Genomic DNA, 24,016 nt, shown 5'->3' with positions numbered 1-24,016 from the left:
ATTCTGGATGCATAATTTGTTTCTAATCAACAAATGTAAGACTTTTTCCCTCTTAAGAAACAGAGAATTTCCCCGTTGATTTCCACAACAAAAAGCACTAGAGACATATTCTTACTTTTCAATGTAAGCTGGGAATTCAGAGAAACTAGTAGATTAGGGCAATACAGTTTTACAGCATTATTGCCTAATAGCAATTACATTATTTTTTAAAGTTCTCCCCTGGTGGTGGCAATTGTGAGAAATGCAGGAAGAATGATGGCTGGCAGTGTGAATGCCTCGGTATTCAGTAGCGATTAACAGGAAAATGGAGGCTCTTTTGGATGTGGATGTAATCCAGTCCATGCAGGCCAGCTCTTACCTGTGTGTTTTTTTCCAAACAAGGTTATGAGATATCTATGATCTGTAAATTGCTTTTGTCAATAGCTTACAGGCTGTCAAAGGGATAGTGAAGGGGACGGGGCTTAATGAGAGTTACTGGGACTGTCTGGAAGCCAATCTTCCTAACTTTTAATAAACACAGCACATCCCTCAAAGGTACTCTTAATAACTTCTGTGTGTTTTAAGTCCCCTAGATAGAAAACTAATGCTAAAGTCGAGTCTGGCTTTAAGTTAGAGTATAGCTGAGCAAGAGGAGGGGAAAGGGAGTCAAGATATTTAAGGGTGCAGTGCTGACATTGCTTCTGGCTGTGTTACGTGCTCCTTTGCTTCCCTCTAGAGCCGTCTTTTCCCTTCTTGAGTTACTAGCTCTTTTTGTATAATTAATGAATGGCATTCAGTCAGGTAGTAGTCTAATTGGTCTGCATGCAGATACTACTGGCTGCAGAAGATGTTTCCCAGCTCACTTGGGAATTACATACCTATAGCAGCGTTCTCTGGCAGCTCTTGGATTGTCCCTGGAAGATCTTTTTAGTTTCCATTCACTACTTAATGTTCAAAACCTCAGAATTAAAAAAAAAACTGCCATGACACTCAGATTTCAGGCCAGCACATTGTAATATACATAATACAATATCTCAGCTGTTCACAGGTTATGAAATGCTGCCACTTGTCTCTTCCTAAGCATTGTTGTTCAACTATTCAATTCTTTATCATCTCGTTATTCATTATCTCGTCACTCGCCAGTCGCCACACAGCATAAATAACATCCTTGAATTCCTTGTCCACTTTAGACCTCATTCACATGTATAGTTTATAACTGATCACTTGATAACCCATGAAAATATTCTGATATGAACATAAGAAGCTGCCCTATACCAAAGCAGACCATATCAAAGTAAACAATCCATCCAACTCGGTATTGCTGTGGGCCCCAGTGTGGGGTCTCAGGCAAAGAAGCATTTTTCCTACTGAGATCTTTTAACTAAAGATATCAAGGATTGCCCTTTGCATACCACTTTACCACTACGCCACGGTTACATCTTTGAATGAAAACTATCTATGATATTTGATGTGGTGAATGTTCCATATTTGCAAAAAGTGACCTGAGTCTTGCTTTTGGGGAAAGGTATGTTCTAATCCTTAGGCTGCCTGGCCCACAGCAATAGGGTTCTTTACCTCTGAAAGGAAGAAACACAGATGACAGAACTCAGATGGCACAGTTAAAATCTGTTCATCTTCATTCAAAGTTACATTCCACAGAGAGAGATTAATACATTTCCATGTTCTTGCATCTTTTTTAGTGGTTGTGACTAAATTACAAGTATGGGCTTACACGGAAAGAATAATTATGAGAGCAAAAAGATGGGATATAAATTTTGTTAAATAAATAATAAAGTGATGTTAGCCATGGTAGGAGGGAAAGAGAGGAACATGAGAACAATACATTTTGATCACACACCTTCTTAGTTTGGCACTATGTTAAATGATTTCCCCGGAAAAGTTTCTCAACCACTAGTTTTATTGCCTTTTAGCAAGGGTCGCTTCCACATGGAGGTTTTATTCCAGCCTGGCAACCAAACTGGAGCTTTCTTCCTGTCTTAACTTTTTTGGAGCATCTACTTTCTGGGTTTTTCCCTGCTTTGCTGTAATCTTTCCCAAAACTGGTTTGATGTGATCTTTTTCAAAAGATTGCAATCAAAGTACCTTTGCAGCCTGTGTGGATGGGCAAGTGTGCATTTCTGCATGTCCCACCCACATTGGCACCACTTTCCTCATGACCACTGAGGCCAATGTGGGGGAAACTGTGTGTATGCTTTTTTGAAGAAATGAGAGCTACATGGAGTATAGTCACTGTGTGGAAGCAGCCCAGGACAATGGTGTTCCAGGAAGCCATAGAAAAATGGTTTTTAACAGTCTATATCTCCAATGTAAGTAAACTTTAATTATAACTTATAATAGTCCTTAATGTGCTTGATAGTATATCCAGCTTCAACATTCTGTCAAAAAACAAAACATGGAGCTTGAAGTCAGAAGGTCACAGGCCTTTTAACATCAAATGTAATGTGAATCCATGGCAAAAGGATGTCAAAACAGATTAGTCACGTTTGTGCCCACCTTTTCTTGAGGCTGCTTAAAGCAGATTATCCCTTCAACTGCCTTATACAGGTTAGGAGCTTACTTAAGATAAAAGAGGGAGTCATACCTTGAACTCAGATCTCTTCAGTAAGTCCATCACTAATTCTCTATCCACTGTACTACACTATACCACACCAGCTCTTAGTAGCAATTCTTGTAAATTCCCCAGGCTTATTGTTTCCTCTTCTTAAGAGCCATTAATTTATAGCCAATTCATAATCTAAATATAATAATGATGAGGTTGATATTTAATTGCCTATTAGTTTTCTCATCTCATTTCCTTTTAAAGCAAGCCTCACATAATAGCGGCTGTCTGAAGAATCACATTTAATTTCTCCAGCTGCAATAAGCCAGAGGACACGTTTTCAGATGTAACATGAACTGCACATGGAACCTGATGCAGCTTAAATGTTTCTGAATGACCCCCTGAGCTAATAATCATGTGCTTCAACCTAGTTCTATAATCTGCTTCATTAAGTTTGCAACAGTTGTCACAAGAGTGAACCCAAGAAGCTGGTGTGTTAAACTTGCTTTTCTGTGTTGTTGCTTGCTAGATATTTCTTGCTATATATTTCATTATAGTCAGATTTACAAATTATGGACCTTATACCCCAGGTGGTCAAACATGAGAGAACTATTTCTACCCCAAATCTCTGTCTTGCAAACTGGAATGTAAGGGACTACTCATGTCTCTTGACATGTGAATTAATAATTCCTACCTGTATATGAGTTTTAGAATTCAAGTGAAAAGTGTGAGAATAATGGTGTGACAGATAGGGTACTTGATCCAAGCAGAACAGCAGGATTTGAGTCCAACAGCACCTTAGACACAAACAAGATTTTCAAAGTGTAAGCTTTTGAGAGTCAGAGGTCTCTTCTTCAGACATGAGTAGGAATGAAGATCCCTGAGCATTTATATCCCAGCCCAAGATGAGTAGGGTGTTGCAAGGGAGGGCATCAGGATGTAAAGGGACAATGCCTCTAGATTAGATGGGAAGGATGTAGCAAAGAAAGATGTTAGGATGTAAAAGTACAATGGAACTGCATGGAGCAAGAATTAGCATCTGTACTGAGAGAAGAATCCTAACAGTGAGATCCTTAACTGAGTTACTCCAGTTTAAGCCTATTGAAATCAATTGGCTAAGACTGGAGTAACTCCACTTAGGATTTCACTGTAAGCAGGGGGGGGGGTCGGGGGTCCATTGTTCTAAATTTGTGAATGAACTGAATTTCAGCAATCTCACATTGTAGTCTCTTCTTGAAGTTTCTCTGTTTGAGGACAACAACTTTTAGATCAGCAATGGAATGTCCTGGAAGATTAAAATGTTCTTCCACTGGTTTTCAAGTGTTGTGATTTCTCATACCAGATTTATGTCCATTTACTCTTTTGCATAGGGATTAGACTGTTTGTCCAGTCCTGCTGTTCTACAGCAGATCATCATGGCTTGATCCAAGCCAGAGTATCATCATGGGCTCAGCCAGTTTGGATGTGACAGTGTAAATGCACCAGGTATGAGGGAGGCTCATCTCAAGGGGTCTTCGGGGGTTTTTTGCCCTGTAAGTATTCATGCAGAAACAGGACAGAGGTCGTTCCAATTCTGGAATCTACTATTAATTTTCAGATGACAGCATAGGACTCATTGAGCTACACATGACAGAAAATCATATGATATAACACTAACATGTCAAGAAGAGGAAGTGCCAGCATTCAGCCTTACCAGTATCAAAGCCAGGACCCTAGGCAGCAAACCAGAGAGCCAGGATCAGGAACACAAACCAAGTACAAGGAGAGGTAACAGGAATGAGCGAGCACTGGCCAAGTTTTGCACAAACATATCCCTTGCAAAAGCTCTCTTTTGCATTCTCTCCTTGCCTGACAAGGCACAGCGTAGCCACATCCACCACTGCCAGTTGTTCAGTGTGCATGCTTGAGATACAGAGCCCTTCCTTACCCATCAAGTGTCAGCTTTTTCAGGGAGCAAGGGTTCTGTGCTGAAAGCACCTGCACAGAGCATTGGTGGACTTACAGGCAGTGTGGGAATGACTATGGGAGTGCTCCTAAGCAGACCTACTCAGAAATAAGTTCCATTTTATTCAGCGGGGCTTACTCCCAGGAAAGTGGTTTTAGAATTACAGCCTATGCCAGATGGTGGGAAGAAAAAGAGGGCAAGAGAGAACTTTTGGATGGTGTCTGTCTGTCTGTCTGTCTATACCTTGCTATGCTAAAAAGGAATCCTTTACAGTGCAGAGAGAACTTGTCCCTTTGTTTTGCTGCATGCTTCCAAAGAGCTCTTGCTTTATCCCATATACACCACGCATGAGCCCTCTATGCATGTGCACCAGCAGCAAGTCCTTCAACAACAAAAAGTGTCTCTATACAGGCTAGTGACACTGCAGGTGGGGCTATTTAATGTGTATGAGGGCCACATCACATGGATTGACTACCATTACATTGGGAGGTGCAGGGTTAGATTCTGAGATGGCTAAGCATTATCTCCTCTGGGTCCTTACATTTCCCCCCCTTATCCATCTTGCAGATAGAATTTAATCATGCAGCATTATTACATCTCTAGTGAAAAAGTCAGACTTCTAGAGATGTGAATCAGAAATCCACAGGAATAATTATAAAACAGCTGATTAAGAAAAGCAATTAGACACTGAGGAAGCAATCGCAAAGAATAAAAGCTAATTAACATAGTCCTAAACTAAATATTCTATAGGTTCTGAATACATTTAGCAAACTATTTCCAACTATTTATTGCATTTTTATCCTGCCCCTTCCTTTAAGGACATTATATGGTTCTTCCCTCCTACATTTTTTACCTTTCAGTCATCTTGATGGGTAGGTTAGGCTAAGGGAGAATGACTAGCCCAAGGTTACCAGGGTGAAGATTTGAACCTGAATCTTTCTGGGGGCTTGTTTGGCATTGTAACCACTATACTATACCTCCTTATCTAATCCCACACACATGGGTTGTACAGACTTCAGACTCTTGAACCAAATGAGAAGAGACACCTCTTTCTATTCCTTTTTAAAAGAAACAAATGAGGGTATGGGACTGTGACCTCACAAAAAAGCATGTTTCTTCTGGCCATTCCTTTGATTCTCACACCATTTTCATACCGGAGCCAAAACATCTCTGGAAGGAGCAATTTAGAAGAGGGGAATGTGCCAGTTTTCCACTTGAAAATTGACCTCCAGTGGTTGTCTTCTGTAAAAAGGCAGGTAACAGGATCACAGAACTCTACGGAATGTGTCGTTTTGCCCCATCATGTTACATGGTTACTACACATAATTTTTGAGAGCCAGCTTGGTATAGTGGTTAAGAGAAAGGAACTCTAATCTGGAGAACCGGGTTTGATTCCTCACTCCTCCACTTGAAGCTGGCTGGGTGACCTTGGGTCAGTCACAGCTTCTAGGAGCTCTCTCAGCCCCACCCACCTCAGAGGGTGTTTTGTTGTGGGGATAATGATAACATACTTTGTAAACTGGTCTGAGTGGGTGTTAAGTCTTCCTGAAGGGCGGTATACAAATCGAACGTTGTTGTTATATTGACAGGAACATGATTTATTTATGTGGATAGTGGTAACTATGGAAGCTGCATCCTGGGATATCCAACAAACAAACAGGGTTACTCAACAATTTATGAACCGAAGGAAAGTAATTAAAACTTACACTTTTAATCTTGACACTATCTTTTAATATAGGGTTCCTCAGAAAACACTCCTACTAATTCAGTTATCTAGAGATCTTTGGTGGGGGAAACTGATTGCTTCTTCTGCCTAACGAGAGTTCACAGAAATAGTTCTCGGAATGTATGGAACAGATACATGAGTCTCTTTATTTCATCCTTTTCCCCCAAGCAGGTCAGGATAGCGTATAAGGCTCCCCCCACCCCTTATCCTCACAACAGTCCTGCCTGGTAGATTAAGCGGAGAGAGCAAGAGAGAATCTGGTCCAAGGAGAGCCAATGAGCATCACGGCACAGTGGGGCTAAACCTCCTCAGTCTGATGATCTGATAAGCTACTGCTACTGGTGCTCTCATATAGGTATTATGACTTCTAAACACGGGTACTGGCATTACAGTCATCGAAAAGCCCCCTTTCTCAAGTAAGTGTACTTGCAAAATATATCATATTCAACATTCAAATTGCCACATCTATGGGTCACTGACTTTTTCATAGGAAATAAACTTTGGCCATTGCTCATTTATATATAAATTAATTCCGTGAAATGGCCTTGAAAACAGCTGAGGTAGGAACCTTACAGTATTCCCAACTGCTCAGGTATGCTTGACAGGAAAGGACTCAGTGTTGGTAGGAGAAACTGGACTTCTGGGCCGTTTCCAGACGGCCCCCCGCCTCGCGAAACGTCGCGCGTCGTCGCGCGTCGTTGCGCAGAAAACGCGAAATATCGCGTTTTCTCGCGCGAGTTTTGCGCGACGTTTGCTGCTTAAGTATCAGAAGAGCACCAAGAAAGCAGGACTGACGGAAGGCCACCTCAGGATTTGCTTCAGGGCATAAAAAACTGTATCTGCATGATCAGTTTCTGGCCTTCTGTAACTCCCTCTGCAAGGCTGATTAGCCTTGCCAGGTGGTAGATGAAAAGTAAGCCCTTGGCTCTGTGCCTTTAAGCAATGCATTGGGCAGGGCTGAGCTGCTGTGCACTCATTTTTTTTCTCCTCAGTGCAAGCTCAGCGGCTGCGTCAGTAGCAGTCCTGACTGCCAACAGCATGTGGTGGTAGCGCAAAGTCAGGGTACCCAGAGCAGGAGCTACCATGTCACCTCAAAACCCGGAGATGTTCTGAAACAGTACCCTCCCTCCCTGGAATCCTCTGTCCACTGGTAAGAGAGCTGCATTGAAAAGACTTGGTGCATTTAGAGAAGAGCATGACTTTTGCTGCAGTGCTTCCTGAAAAGACAGAAACGGAGAAGGCAGAATAAGCACTTGAAGAAGGATTAGGAGTGGCAGTAATTAAAGTCCTGAATGACAGATGTTGGGGCTCAGGTGGGTATGGAAGGGTCATTCTTTAGCCTGGAAAAGTGGAAGCCCAGTTCTAGAAGTGTAGGGTGGGCTGTGGTAAGGAGAAGGCACTCAGCATGCATTCAGAGGTATTTTCTTAAGATTGTTTTCCTTGATGGAGCCACATCACAGAATGCAGAGAGAGACCTACAAAGACAAATAAATCCTTGAAAAGGGGAATTGTTGATAAGTTTGAACCCATAATCATGTGCAGTATCTAGGTATCACTGAAGATGTGGATTCAAGGTGGTTCACATGGAGATGCAAGTCGTGCTGTTTGCATGGTACATATATGTGCATGAACACATGTTGTGCTCAGAATTTGAAGGGGCAATATCTGTATTCAAGTATAGGACAGAGAGTTGTTTATTTGACTGGATTTCTGTCTTTGGGAGGCAACAATTGACAAAACCAAGCTCAGGCTGTTATGTATCTGACAGGGATACATTGAAATAAAATGCCTAAAACCCGAACATTAATACATCAAGGAGGCTCGCAGCACAGTCCTAAGAACATTTTCTTGAGAATAAACCCTACTGAACAGATCTGAGTAGGATTCTCAGTAGACCTGCCTAGGATTACTCTCTAAGACATTGAAGCAAGCCTTAAGGGGACAATTTGATTAATTTCTATTAATTTCACTTGATGACAAGAAGAGATAGGATAGCAGTGTCTCTAAGAGAATCCAGTTATGCCTGGTTTCAGTCTTCCTTTCATCACACATGCATTTATGTCTGTGGCTTGTGAGTCCTCAAGTGTGAGTGTGAGTAGGCACAAGTATATTTGCTGGTTTTCTAGTGAACTGGGAAAGAGTGAGCCCGCATCACTGGAATGTTGTCTCAAAATGGATGACAATTATTTAGGCAATTGTATTCCTGATAATTTTATGAATGGAACATGAAGTTTAAAAGTTGTCATTTGCTCGGATGGCTGTGCCCAAATATCATTATCCTCCTTTCCTATATATGGTTCAAGAAAAAAAAAACACGCCAGCAAGGAACCGTTTTAAAGAGTGGGGTGGGGAGCAGGAGCTGTGAGAAAATGGAAAAAACGACTGAATTGTCTTTGAAAGCTGATGGCTGAGCTGAGAGGGAAAAGCAATCAAAAGCACTCAACCACAACTTTTCAAACTTTAAAAAAGATGAGTGATGTTCAGGTTCTCTGAAAGAAAGAAACTGTGGGCATGGAAGAAGAGAAATTATTCCCTTATTTTTTATTTGCGAAGTGTTTTATGCCGTTGCTCATATTTCATCCTGATCATGTTTATTTACTCAGAAATAAGCATCCTTGATTTACACAGGACCTATTTCCAAGTCACTAGGAACCCCTGCTGGGAGAAAAGAGGGAGAAAAAGTTTTTAAATAAATAGTGTCTAACGAAGCTGAAGTTGGTTCCCAGTTCCCAGTTCCTTATTCGCAGTTCCTTATTCCTTACTCGTTATTCGCAAAGCCAAAGAAAAATAGTGTGGGAAAACTGAAAAGCTATAACTCCAAAATGAAGTTTGCAGGGGCACATATTATACACCTCGATATTCAGAAGACTCAGTACTCTAAGAGGACCTATACTGGGTCATCCTACAAAACCCAGATCTTGAGTAAACAGCTTCAAAATAGGATGCCCGCAGAACATTTCAATAAGAAGAAAGGGGCGGCAGCTGCAGCAGAAAAATACTTTGGATCACCCCAAATCACACACCCCTGAACTCCAGAGACTGTCCCCTACAAGAAGACATGTGCTGGTGCTGATCCAGTCTCTGGTTCTGGACCTAAGGTCTTGAATGTGGCCTGCTTCCAAGCACCCTGTATTAGACATGACTTTGAATAAGGAAGTGGTGAAAATATAAGCCCCTGCAAACCCAAATAATCTTTGGATCACCCCAAATCACACACCCCTGAACTCCAGAGACTGTCCCCTACAAGAGGACATGTGCTGGTGCTGATCCAGTCTCTGGTTCTGGACCTAAAGCCTCGAATGTGGCCTGCTTCCAAGCACCCTGTATTAGACTTGGCTTAGAATAAGGAAGTGGTGAAAATATAAGCCCTCTGAAACCCAAAACAATCTTTGGATCACCCCAAATCACACACCCCTGAACTCCAGAGACTGTCCCCTACAAGAGGACATGTGCTGATGCTGATCCAGTCTCTGGTTCTGGACCTAAGGCCTCGAATGTGGCCTGCTTCCAAGCACCCTGTATTAGACATGGCTTTGAATAAGGAAGTGGTGAAAATATAAGCCCTCTGAAACCCAAAACAATCTTTGGATCACTCCAAATCACACACCCCTGAACTCCAGAGACTGTCCCCTACAAGGGGACATGTGCTGGTGCTGATCCAGTCTCTGGTTCTGGACCTAAGGCCTCGAATGCGGCCTGCTTCCAAGCACCCTGTATTAGACTTGGCTTAGAATAAGGAAGTGGTGAAAATATAAGCCCTCTGAAACCCAAAACAATCTTTGGATCACCCCAAATCACACACCCCTGAACTCCAGAGACTGTCCCCTACAAGAGGACATGTGCTGGTGCTGATCCAGCCCCTGGTTCTGGACCTAACGCCTCAAATGTGGTCTGCTTCCAAGCACCCTGTATTAGACATGGCTTTGAATAAGGAAGTGGTGAAAATATAAGCCAACTGAAACACAAAACGATCTTTGGATCACCCCAAATGTCTGGGATATCTTCACCATGGAGAAAATAGCGGATTATCTTCACTCTACTGATAATCCACAGCATCATTCAACGTTCTTTACACAATGGATACCTTTTTTGAACCATCTTCATGCTACCAATAAACTGCTGAATGCAGATATGAACACTTTCAGCTTTTTGGCAATCTTATGAGTCTTCTCTAGTATTGTACCTTCTCTAACAATAATGTACTTTTCAGTGATAGCTGATGTCTTACTGACTGTTCCAAGGTTCACTGTTTATGTTTTATGCATGTTATGTGTAAAATTTTTGTTTAAATTGTTATGTATTCCAGAAAATAAAAAGTTCAAAAAAAAAAAAAAAAAAGAACAGCAGACAGCAGGGTTTTCTGCAGTGGCTCAGGGCTTTATGTGCACCCAGATCAGGTTTTCAAACCCCCTCCCCATTGTCTGGAGTTAGCCTGGGGCTTAAAATATGGCTTCAAGCCAATACCGGTTGCCTGGCTCCAACAGACAATCAAAAAGAGATGTCCTATCTATCTATCTATCTATCTATCTATCTATCTATCTATCTATCTATCTATCTATCTATCTATCTATCTATCTATCTATCTATCTATCTATCTATCTATCTATCTATCTATCTATCTATCTATCTAAAGACAAGTGTCCTGACTGACTCATCAATGCCCAGCCCAAACCCCTGAACCTAAAAGCATGAAATTTGGGGAGAACGTTCCTTTTGTGGTGTAGAGGCTCACTAAAAAGGGATTTTAAGAAATTTGGCCCCTAAGGAGGTAAAAAGGGGTAAAATGTGTTTTCCCATAGGGATACAGCTTCCCTGTGTGGCTGGGAGGCTGCCCATCCCACTCCCCCTGACAACTGACAACTCAGCCGCTCTGCCCTGAGGTCATTTGCATATGTGGCCTTGATTGGTCATCATCCCAACATTCTAAACAGTACTCAGGACACATTCAATGACTCCCTGTGGAGTTCCTCAACATGCTCAACCCTCCTGACTTCCAAGCCCACAAGCTTCTCCTCAAAGTGGGGGCTCCAAAGTGGGAGAAAACCACCCATGAGGTTTATAAAGAGGTCCTTCAGTAGAAAAATAAGGTTGTACATATTTTTCACTTTATTTCTTGCACTACAATCTTTTCCTTTTAAAAATCTCTTCAATAAATGTTACATTTCGAAATTCACTTCATCAGTTTTAGGCATCAACACCCTTCGCTTTATTCAAACACTTTTGCGAAGCTCGGGTACTATGCTATTTTACTACAAAACCAACTCAACCCGCCCCCCCAAACCAAAAACTTTACTTACCCATAAATATTATAACTGGATTTTAAGTAGTTAAATACCATAGCGAAGCACGGGCATCAAGCTAGTTAATATATATAATCAACCAAACAAAGGAAACCGCTTCCCCACAGATCAATTCAGTCAGTGGGTCAAAATGAAGGTGAATGCAACAATAATGGAAAGGGGCTGTGTGTGAACATTGAACAGTGGATGAATGTGAACAAAACTTGGCAACACGTCGGTCAGAAAGCTGCACAAAGCGTAGGTATTTGGAGAGGGATTTGACTAAAGCGTCAGTAAGTGCATGGAGAGATGATTCAAGCATATAGAGGAGAACAGCAAAGCTGATTTGAAGAGCGGGAGACTGGATAAGATTGCCAACCTCCAGATGGGACCTAGAGTTCTCCTTGAATTACAGCTGATCTTGGGGTTCAGATGGAACGTAAGTTAAATATGAGCAGCCAGTGTGATGCAGTGACAAAAAAATTTATATTGGAACAGATATTAAACACGTCTGTATGCAAGCATCTGATGGACAACATAGTGATATGCGGAAGTCAGCATGGATTTGTCCTCAATGGGTCCTGATAGACCAACCTCATCTCCTTCTATGATCAAGTGACAGGCTTACTGGATCATGAGAATTGATGTAGTTTATCTGGATTTCAGTAAAGCTTTTGGCAAGGTTCCTCATGATGTTCTGATGGGTAAACTAGAGGACTGTGGACTGGACTCTAGGATAGTTAGGTGGATAGGGAACTGGTTGGAGAACCGCACTCAAAGAGTAGATGTCAATGCATTTCATCTGGAGGAAGGTGCCCAGTGGGGTGCCACAGGGCTTGGTCCTGGGCCTGGTACTTTTCAATATTTTTATAAATGATCTGGATGAGGGTGCGGAGGGGCTATGCATTAAATTTGCAGATGACATTGAATTGGGAGAAGCAGCAAACAAAATCAGTAGATAGGGATAGAATTCAATGAGATCGGAATACATTGGAAAAGTGGGTGGATGTGAACAAGATGCAATTTAACAAGGATAAGTGTCAAGTTCTACATCTGGGTAGCAAAAATGAGGAACACACATACTGGATGGGGGATACACTTCTGGTTAGCACTATGTGTGAACAAGATCTTGAGGTTCAGATGGAACTTAGGATACCCCCAGAACATTTCAATAGGAAGAAAGGGGCGGCAGCTGCAGCAGAAAAATACTTTGGATCACCCCAAATCACACACCCCTGAACTCCAGAGACTGTCCCCTACAAGAGGACATGTGCTGGTGCTGATCCAGTCTCTGGTTCTGGACCTAAGGCCTCGAATGTGGCCTGCTTCCAAGCACCCTGTATTAGACATGGCTTTGAATAAGGAAGTGGTCAAAATATAAGCCCCTGCAAACCCAAATAATCTTTGGATCACTTCAAATCACACACCCCTGAACTCCAGAGACTGTCCCCTACAAGAGGACATGTGCTGGTGCTGATCCAGTCTCTGGTTCTGGACCTAAGGCCTCGAATGTGGCCTGCTTCCAAGCACCCTGTATTAGACATGGCTTTGAATAAGGAAGTGGTGAAAATATAAGCCCTCTGAAACCCAAAACAATCTTTGGATCACTCCAAATTACACGCCCCTGAACTCCAAAGACTGTCCACTACAAGAGGACATGTGCTGGTGCTGATCCAGTCTCTGGTTCTGGACCTAAGGCCTCGAATGTGGCCTGCTTCCAAGCACCCTGTATTAGACATGGCTTTGAATGAGGAAGTGGTGAAAATATAAGCCCTCTGAAACCCAAAACAATCTTTGGATCACTCCAAATCACACACCCCTGAACTCCAGAGACTGTCCCCTACAAGAGGACATGTGCTGGTGCTGATCCAGCCTCTGGTTCTGGACCTAAGGCCTCGAATGTGGCCTGCTTCCAAGCACCCTGTATTAGACATGGCTTTGAATGAGGAAGTGGTGAAAATATAAGCCCTCTGAAACCCAAAACAATCTTTGGATCACTCCAAATCACACACCTCTGAACTCCAGAGACTGTCCTGTAGAAGAGGACATGTGCTGGTGCTGATCCAGTCTCTGGTTCTGGACCTAAGGCCTCGAATGTGGCCTCCTTCCAAGCTCCCAGTATTAGACATGGCTTTGAATAAGGAAGTGGTGAAAATATAAGCCAACTGCAACCTAAAAAAATGTTTGGATCACTCCAAATCAAACACCCCTGAACTCCAGAGACTGTCCCCTACAAGAGGACATGTGCTGGTGCTGATCCAGTCTCTGGTTCTGAACCTAAGGCCTCGAATGTGGCCTGCTTTCAAGCACCCTGTATTAGACATGGCTATGAATAAGGAAGTGGTCAAAATATAAGCCCTCTGAAACCCAAAACAATCTTTGGATCACTCCAAAACACACACCCCTGAACTCCAGAGACTGTCCCCTACAAGAGGACATGTGCTGGTGCTGATCCAGTCTCTGGTTCTGGACCTAAGGCCTCGAATGTGGCCTGCTTCCAAGCACCCTGTATTAGACATGGCTTTGAATAAGGAAGTAGTGAAAATATAAGCCCTCTGAAACCCAAAACAATCTTTGCATCACTCCAAATTACACACCCCTGAACTCCAAAGACTGTCCCCTACAAGAGGACATGTGCTGATCCAGTCTCTGGTTCTGGACCTAAGGCCTCGAATGAGGCCTTATGATCAAGTGACAGGCTTACTAGATCATGAGAATTGATGTAGTTTATCTGGATTTCAGTAAAGCTTTTGGCAAGGTTCCTCATGATGTTCTGATGGGTAAACCAGAGGACTGTGGACTGGACTCTAGGATAGTTAGGTGGATAGGGAACTGGTTTGAGAACCGCACTCAAAGTGTAGATATCAATGCATTTCATCTGAACGGAGGAAGGTGCCCAGTGGGGTGCCACAGGGCTCGGTCCTGGGCCTGGTACTTTTCAATATTTTTATAAATGATCTGGATGAGAGTGTGGAGGGGCTATGCATTAAATTTGCAGATGACATTGAATTAGGAGAAGCAGCAAACAAAATCAGTAGATAGGGATAGAATTCAATGAGATCGGAACACATTGGAAAAGTGGGTGGATGTGAACAAGATGCAATTTAACAAGGATAAGTGTCAAGTTCTACATCTGGGTAGCAAAAATGAGGAACACGCATACTGGATGGGGGATACACTTCTGGTTAGCACTGTGTGTGAACAAGATCTTGGGGTTTAGATGGAACGTAAGTTAAATATGAACAGCCAGTGTGATGAAGTGACAAAAAAGGTGAGTGCAATCTTGGGGTCTGTCAACAGAGGCATAACATCCAAATTTCATGATGTCATAGGGGGACATGATTGCTCTCTTTAAGTATTTCAAGGGCTGTCACTTAGAGGAGGGCAGGGAGCTGTTCCTGTTGGCAGCAGAGGGTAGGGTTTAAATTATGGGCCAGATGATACCAGCTGGATATTAGGAAGCACAGTAAGATGGGCTTCGGAGGGGTATAATGCCACAGGCACTGACCTCCAATGACACCATTGGCCAAATCCACATTCACCCATTACCTGCATGTTTATCGGATATCTTCCGTTTGCCTCCAATCTGCGATTTTTTCCTCTTCGTTCACATTCCTGCTTCCAATCCGTCTTTGTCGCGCGTCCCTCCGGTCACACGGCCGCTTGAAAACCGCTTTTTTGGGCGGGACCTTTTTTTCCCGCCCATTTTTAAAAAAATTTTTGAGCGCACTTTTCCGCTATTTCGATCTTGCCTTATAAAGAAACATCATTGAAGATAATGATGCCTCTCTTTCCCCCACTGACAGCACTGATGGCTCTCTCCCGTTTCTTTTTTGGAAATTTGGAAGCATGTGGGAAGCTTTCGTGGGCATTTCCTATGCATGACAGTTCAGTGCCTGAATTTTACTGAAGTTTCACTTCCTTGGAGTGTCATTATTTCGATATTTCGTAATTTCGATATTACAGTAATATAAAATAAAAAAATAAAAAACAGTTAAAAAGGAATTTTCGCGAGTCCGTTCTGAGGATGGATTCACCCCAAAATGATTTTTCAAACTACCAGATTTGATTCAGAAACAATCTGATCAATAAATCCAATGCTATGAAGTCAAAAACAGTTTTTTGCAGACTACGGAGCACTTGCAAGTTGAATCAGCCAATAGGAACTCTCGGAACGGCCGGAGAGACAGGAAGGGGGGTGGTTTTTAAAAAAACCGTGTAAATTGCGCATTGGCCCGTTCACGGCCACCATGAAACTCCCGTTGAAAACCTGTGACCACATACTCGAGAGAAATGAGAATGAAATGCGTCTGTTTAATGAGGTAATGTGACCAGCACTCGGGATTGCGTGGGGAATGCAGGGAACATGCGACTTAGAATGAGTAATGTGGATTTGCCCATTGTGTCCAAGAGAGATAACGTCACCATACGGAGTTCAGTTGTAACGGAAACAGATCTCCAGGCAGGTTGGCAACTACTGTAAAGAGGTGCTTCAGACACCCCAGTTGCCAATACCCAATACCACCATTGTCTCCAGTTTAGGTAAAATAGGACATATGGAGTTCAGCTGAAATGGAAGGAGATCTCCAGGTATGGCAATCATAATATGGAGGGTCCTCAGTGGGGTATAATTCCACAGAAGCCACACTCCAAAGCCACCATTCTGTTTGAGATAATTAAAACTTGTCATTTGAAAGTCATTTGTAACTCTCGGAGTTCTCTAGGTGGGTTGGCATCAATTGTCAGGCAGTACCTATGTGGGGTATAATTCCACATAGGCCAGCCTAAGAAGCCTCCATGTCTCGGAGAATGTTAAAATCTGTCATTTGGAGATCAGTTGTAATTTGTGGGGATCTCCAGGAGGGTTGGCAACCACAGTGTCATCAAGCCAGGCAGCCTTAGCATGGACCTGCCTGCTGCCAGACCTGCCACTGTCTCCCAAAGAACTCCAGGAGCAGCGAAGGCTGAGGGTAAGGGCAGAGGCATGGACCAAGCACAGGAGTGCATGCCTGGCAGCCCACAGCCTTCCCCCTGCTGAGGAAATGTCAGGAGAGCCAGTACAGGATCTGATCTACTCCTCCTGAGTAGCAGAGATGAGCCAGCTTGGAGAAAGAAGCTTAATGAACCCAACCTCACCTGTAGGAGAAACTCCCTTTATAAGGCCGCAGCTAGCATGAGATTAGCTAATCACAATTGTGGTATTCTGGACTTGGCTGTTGGTGAGCTCTTAGGTTCTGGCTGCCTGAGCCTTGGTGGGTCACAGTCTTTGATTTTGGAATCTGTTACTTGACCATGGAGTTTGACCTGAGAATCTTTGTTGTTGGCCCTGTTGTCGTCAGAACTTGCCTCCAACCTAGTGAGCAGAATACTTTTAATCCTTCTGTTTCTATTTGTTGCTCTCCATTATACTCTTAGGTTATGTTGCTGCTGTTTCTGTGGGTTTGTCATGAAAATATGGTTTAGAGCACATTATACTAAGTGATACATGTGTATTCTAACGAACTTTGTTTTAGAATTTCATTAGGCTGTCTTGGTTTGGGGCATAAATTGAGCCAAATGTGTAAGTTTGGTTTTCTATAGTGCCTTTAATAAATATGAATCTGCCTTTCGGATCTCTTAGTGTATCTTTATGTTGGAAGGGTAAATATTTTTACTTTACCCTTCCAACATGAATTTTAAATTTCAGGCATGGGAGAGATGGAGCTCTTTCAGTGTGCTATCTTTCTCTTCAACACCGACACCACACCCTCCGCTTTTCTCCATTTCTCAGCTTCTTCTGGTGGTAGCTAGGATAATTCATCCCATGAAGTAGGTTCAGGTATTTCTGCTATTCTTAGTGCAGAGGTAGTCAAGTCACGTTTATTATTATAGTCTGCGACCAGTACATATAAAACCATTTGCAAATCAGTTTAAAAACAGTCGAGATTGGATACAGGGGAAGAACGATGAATAAATATAAGAGTAAAAAAATAAGATCATCATAAATTAGTTGTTTAAAAGGTTAAAATACATTCAGTCTGCCTTATGTGATTTATGTTGCTTGTAGACCTGGCCACAGAATCTTGCTACCTGATGTGTTGTCTGGTGATTCCGATCAGACAAAAGATAATCAAGTTTGATTTTATTTGAACTTCCAGGGAATCTTTCTACTAATGGACTGATGGTTTCTGCTCTAATTTTACTGTGACTTGGGCAGTTAAAGAAAATGTGCTCCACTGAGTCAGTTTCTATTAGGGGATAGGAGCAAAGCCTAAGAGAGTAAGGGACAGCTTTAAACTTTCCTTCAAGAATGGCAGAGGGTGGAGTTGAACTCCTAGCTAAAGTAAATGCCCTTCTGGAGTTACTGGATTCAAGAAAGTAAAAATAGGCTGCAGGAGCGGCAATATATTTAGCAGTATCTGAAGAAATAAAACCTGGTGATCTAAGTAAATCTGTTTGTCTTTCAATGTCTGTCACTCTCTGCTTAATGAGTGATTTTTCTCAGTCTAACCCCATGACTAGCAAACTTTGAGGGGAAAGACCCAATTTTCCCAGGGATTTCAGAGTCGCCTTTTACCAATTAGATTGAAATTTGTCTTGGAATAACAGAGGGAGCAGACCTTGCGGGTTTAGACATCCTGACAGCCATTTGAAAGTGGAAAGGATGGTGATTCTGGCCTCTACCCTTAACATTCCTGTTTCCAGTCTAACCCATGAGTTAGGCATGCATATGGGCACTTGTAATAGGGCTCTAAGGAATTTGGACTGCACTCTCTCAAGTTGAGAGAAAGAGGAGGATGGCAGCCCCAAGAATGATCTGTATACTAATTGGGCCAATGGTTTGGCTTTAAACAATCTGAGTGCAGCCGGTACATACTGCCCCCCTTGTGATCGATATAATTTCAGTATATCGTGTGCTGTTTTTTCTCCCACATCAGCAATGAAGCTGCTATGTGTTGTTTTGGTACCTGAGGCTTGCAAAACTACACCCAAATATTTGAAGCTGGTAACTTGTTCTAACTGATGCCCCTGAAGCTCCCATTGTTTGATCTTTGGATTTTTACCAAAAGCCAGGATCTTAGTTTTTTGGTAATTAGTTAGAAGGTGTTCAGTATCACAGAATTGGGAGAATTTTTTTAGGGCTCATTTCAGCCCTATGGGGGTCCTAGAAAGTAATACAGCATCATCTGCATAGAGCAGTACGTGAATGTGCCTATTTGCTAATTTGGGAGGGTGCAATCCAGGGTCATTCAAAAGGTTTACCAAATTGTTGATGTAGAAGATAAACAGAAAGGGGGCTACAAGGCACACCTGCCTGTAAGTTTGAATGGGGTCAGTCAAATGCCCAATTCGGCTGCACCTTACTCAGGGCAGTTTGGTTGTGCATAGCCCCAAAAAGGAACAGCAGTCGCCTATCAATAGAGGAGGCCTGCAGTTTCCTTCAAAGTCTATTTCTAGAGACTATGTCAAAAGCTGCTTTTAAATCAACAAATGCCCAGTAAAGTGATGCTTGGTCTCCTGTAGCGTATTTCTCTACAAGGTGTTGCATTACTAGGCAGTGATCTATTGTTGACCTGCCAGCTCTAAACCCAGCTTGCTCATCAGCAATTATATCCTCCTGTTCTAGCCAGTCTAAAAATTTCTCCAGCAGATGTTTTGTAGACAACTTGCTTACAATGCTTAGTAAGCTGATTGGTCTATAATTGGATGGATCCTCCTTCTTTCTCTCCTTATGGAAGGGGACTACTATAGCCATTCCCCAATCATTGAGGATGTAGCCGGTTTCATCAATATAAGTAAATAGGGAGGCTAGGAAAGTTGCCCACCAGTCCTTATTTGTTTTTAGTAATTCTGGAGATATTCCATCAAGCCTAGGGGCTTTTGCATTCTTTAACTGGCTAATATAAGCTTTTACCTTTTCGGCATGAACTGGGGGGTATTTGGCCAGATTTTCTATTGTTAGGGCAGGAAAGGGTTGAATAGGATCATCATACATTTTTTGGAAAAAAGAAGTCCATTTATCTGGGGGGATACAGGAAGCCAAGGGGGAGGCGGCTGTGGAGGCGTGGTTTGACACTAGTTTCTGGAACACCACTGAGTTTTTGCTCATAGCTGCTTCAAATATATTGGCCCACAGTTTTCTGGTATGTTCTTTCTTTCAGCGGGCAACCAGTGATTTATCTTTCTTTTCTAAAAATGAAAGAGAACGATATGCATTCTGTCTGGTCTTTTCATCAGCTCTCAGTGCTAACTTATAGGCATAGATTAAAGCATTTTTAGCACAAATACAGCTTTGATCAAACTAAAGTTTAGATAACAAATTGGTCTTGACTAGTTTTCCCTCTCGAGCACCTACCAAAAGTGGCCTTAAGGATTGGACGAGGTCATCATAACTCTTTAAAGGATTTTCAGATTTTGAGGAAACCTTAAAAGCTTGACTATATAGTTGTAGGTTCTAGTGCAGAGGTATTTTTCCCTGCACTTGTTCCTCTGCAGCAAGTATGCTCTGCGCATTGCTACAGCAGAATTTCCCTACTTTCCTCCCTTTTATTGCAACCATGAAGCTGACTTTCTGCCCATTTCTTTCCAGACACAGCAGAATAGCTGTGAAGATTTTAGTGTTTTCCACTCTGCCTCTTCTCTTGGTGTTGCTGGGATACAGTTTGCTCTATGAAGTGGGTTTTTTTCTTAGCTCTAGAGGCAGTTTCCCACCTTTTCCCTTTTGTTTTCCTTCTCACTTCTTGCTTGGCTTCCTCAAGTTGCTGAAAAGTTTCTTTTTGTAGCATTGGAAGCTATTTCCCCACCTTTTTCCTGGCTGGCACAACAGAGTGTCTTCTACTCCCACCCCCTTCTCATATTTGCTGTGAGACAATGAGAGAATTATGTTGTACTTGAAAAGGAGATACTTTTGTCTGCAGTTACTTTGTTTGTTTGCTTTCTTCTTTTTAGCTGGCTCTCTGGAGAGCTAAAAAGGAGTAGTTTCAGTAAGGATTGTTCCTCTCAAGTTGACTGAGACTTCTGAGATAACTTTGAGTCTCCTAGACTATTTTGAGATGCAGCAATGAGTGGCAGTATTATCTGAAAGCAGGATGATATAACTTATAAGGTTTGCCTTTTTCGAGAATTAATGATCTCATATTGCCTATCCAAAGCCATACCATACTGCTGTTATTCAAAGAACAATATACACGAATCGCTAGCATCTTTTTCACCTTAATAATTACTTCAACTGGTCTACTTTGTTGAGGAAAAAGGTTAAAAGATAGCTTTTCTTCAGAGGTGCAATGGATCTTGAATCAATAGAGAGTCAGCACACGAGTTTAGCTTTTAAAATCATTTACTTCTAAAGGAAAAAAGGTTAACAGGATTGCCTACAAAATAACAAATGCCTGGAGCTACATTCTCACTACTGGTTACAAACAAAGAGCTGGGATAACTGAATGGAGAATCTTCTTCTTCCTCTGTCTTCTTGACCCTGAAAGAAAGTCACCTGACCTGTTGACCAATAACAGTTTACAAACACTCTCAAGTTTCCCGGGCTTGCAGATTATTGGCTTTGAGCCAGGTTCCCCTTCCAGGTCAATCTAAACAATAGCATGGTAGGTAAACACATTAACCCCATAATGACTGAATCTCAGACCTTGCAACACACATATATTCCAACACATTTATGGTACAGGTTTCTCATACTTGTTTTACATATTGGTAAATGTCTTGTTGGGGTAGTGGTGCTCATTTGAGAGTCTTTCTCCATCAGGCTGCTCCCCTTGCCAAAGATTGCTGGCATTGATTGTGTGGGCCTGGTGTGGGATGCTGAGGAGAGTATAGCCATCTGTCTGGTATACCGATCGCCCAGCGCACCAGCAGATGCTGTGCCTGGCCTGTTAGAGGCGGTGGCTGGCTGGGCCTTGGAGTACCCCAGGCTTCTGGTCTTAGGGGACATCAATGTCCATGCTGATGATGCTACCTCCTCACAGGCCATGGACATGATAGCCTCCATGGCAGCATTAGGACTCTCCCAGTTTGTATCAATGCCCACACATCGAGCAGGACACACACAGGATTTGATCTTTGGGTTCGGGATACAGGTGGATCTGGATGAAGCTATAGCTGTGCCATGGTCAGACCACCTCATCCTGAGGGCTTGTCTGGGCACCATGACCCCCTCCTGCTTGGGCAACGAGCTGATTTATGCTATCCTGTGGAGTCAAATGGATCCAATTGAATTGCAGAACGCTCTGCAGGATCCGATGCCCCCTGGTGGCTCATTGGATGAGCTGATAGAGGACTGGAATGCCCGTTTTTCTGAAGCTATTGATGAGATCGCTCCCCGTCGCTCTCTCCGCCCCCGAACTAGAGTCGCTCCTTGGTATACTGATGAGCTACGACAAATCAAATGGGAGCTGAGACGGCTAGAGCGGGTGTGGCGGCGACTCCATGATGAAGTGAGAAGAACATCTTATAGGACGTTTATGAAGGCCTATGAGATGGCACTGAAAGCTCCAAAGAGAGACTACTATGCAGCTTCCACTCTGTCCACTAGTTCTCGCCCAGCACAACCTTCCAGAGTGATTTGGTCTTTAACGTCCCTCACACATGGGACAAATAAAAATGTAAATTCAGTAATAAGCTGTAAGGCTTTTGGAGACTATTTTGCGGATCAGATCTTGTCACTCCACCAGGATCTGTCCACCACAGTTGATGCAGTATGTGTACTGGAGGCCCCTTGGTTGTCCTCAGGGTTGATATTAAATCAATTCAGGCCACTCTCCCAGGAGGAGGTGGGCAGGGTCCTGCATGCTGTGAAACCTACCACGTGCCCACTGGACCCATGCCCATCATGGCTGGTGAAAAGTGGTGGTGATGGGATTTGGACACCATTAGCTGACATCATTAATCTTTCTCTGAGTTCTGGTTTTTTTCCAGACTCACTGAAAGAGGCAGTGGTGCGGTCCTTATTAAAGAAACCATCACTGGATCCTGCTGATCCAGCCAATTATCGCCCAGTTTGGAATATTCCATTCCTGGGTAAGGTAATTGAGAGGGTGGTAGCGGAACAGCTGCAGGTATACCTGGGTGATGCCTCTATCCTGGATCCATTCCAGTCCAGCTTCAGGCCTGGCCATGGTACAGAGATGGCTCTGGTTGCCCTCACAGATGATCTGCGGCGACACCTGGACCAGAGTGGGTCGGTACTGCTGATACTTTTAGATCTTACAGCAGCATTTGACATGATCAATCATAATCTTCTGACCCACTGCCTTGCCAATGTGGGGATTCGTGGAACAGCCCTGCAATGGCTGAACTCCTTCCTTCACAATCTAGGACAGAGGGTGGCACTCGGGGAACAGATGTCTGCTTACCATTCTTTGGTATGTGGCATCCCTCAGGGGGCGATTCTTTCCCCGATGCTATTTAACATCTATATGTGCCCCCTTGCCCGGTTAGCCAGCAGCTTTGGGCTAGGTTGTCACTGGAATGCGGATGACACTCAGCTCTATCTGCTGATGGATGGTGTTATGACCTTTACTTTCTCTAGGGGAGATTTTTCTTTTAATCTATCCCTTAACCCTCTAGGTAGTCTGCTGCCACCAGGAATATTTTATTCCAAGATATTTTATTTAAATTTTCCCTTTGGTAACGTTCCTAAGCGTCAGGCTCCTTCGTGGTTCTATATGGCCCTGAAGATAGGAATGGGATATAGCAATGACAGCTACACTGGGATATAACAAAACAAAAATAAACTTTTATTTAGTCAAGAAGCGTATCGGTTTCATAAACGTAGTTCTCGGTTCTTAAAGTTGGATCTGCCTTTTTTCATCTTCGACAGGGCAGGCAACTGGTGCCCTATCTTTCACCCCAGGACCTGGCCACAGTAATCCATGCAACGGTCACCTCCAGGCTTGACTACTGCAACTCACTCTATCCTGGACTGCCCTTGGGCCTGACCCGGAAGTTACAGCTGATCCAGAATGCAGCGGCACGCATCCTTACCGGAACGCCCATCCAAGCGCACATTCATCATGTGCTGTGCCAGCTGCACTGGCTTCCAGTGGAGTTCCAGATCCGGTTCAAGGTATTAACCTTGGTATTTAAAGCCCTTCATGGACTGGGACCTCCATACCTGTGGGACCGCCTCTTCCATTATGTCCCCTGCAGGGTGTTGCGCTCTGCAGACAAGCAACTCCTGGTGGTCCCTGGCCCAAAGGACATCCATCTGGCCTCAACCAGGGCGAGGGCTTTTTCTGCCCTGGCCCTGGCCTGGTGGAATGCTCTCCCCACTTGAGATCTGGGCCCTGTGGGACCTGTTACAGTTTTGCAGGGCTTGTAAAATGGAGATGTTCTGCTGGGCCTTTGGCTGAGTGGCAGCGAGTGTCCTTCTTCTTCCATCTAAGACCACCATTTCTTCCGGAGCTGCCCTCAGCCATCTGCCATGCCTGTATACGGACTCCCAATATTTGTTTAAATAGCCTGCTCCTGGAGTATTTTAATCATTTTTTAAAAAATATTATTGATTGTATGTTTCTGTGATTTTAATGTATTTTTTA

At 43.2% G+C, this 24,016-nt stretch overlaps 1 protein-coding gene across 1 annotated transcript in view; it reads left to right on the top strand.

Moving 5' to 3' along the window:
* The first annotated feature begins 7,245 nt into the window (after positions 1 to 7,245).
* Positions 7,246 to 24,016, top strand: part of PLCD4 (phospholipase C delta 4) — a 69,498-nt gene continuing 52,727 nt past the window's right edge. Inside the window, exon 1 of the mRNA XM_054971679.1 lies at positions 7,246 to 7,360. The gene's annotated coding sequence lies outside the window, so the exon portion shown is untranslated. The remainder of the gene's footprint in view (positions 7,361 to 24,016) is intronic.

This window comes from Eublepharis macularius, chromosome 2 (genome assembly GCF_028583425.1).
Source record: "Eublepharis macularius isolate TG4126 chromosome 2, MPM_Emac_v1.0, whole genome shotgun sequence".
Taxonomy (NCBI): Eukaryota; Metazoa; Chordata; class Lepidosauria; order Squamata; family Eublepharidae; genus Eublepharis; species Eublepharis macularius.
This window is presented reverse-complemented; position numbering and strand designations above follow the sequence as displayed.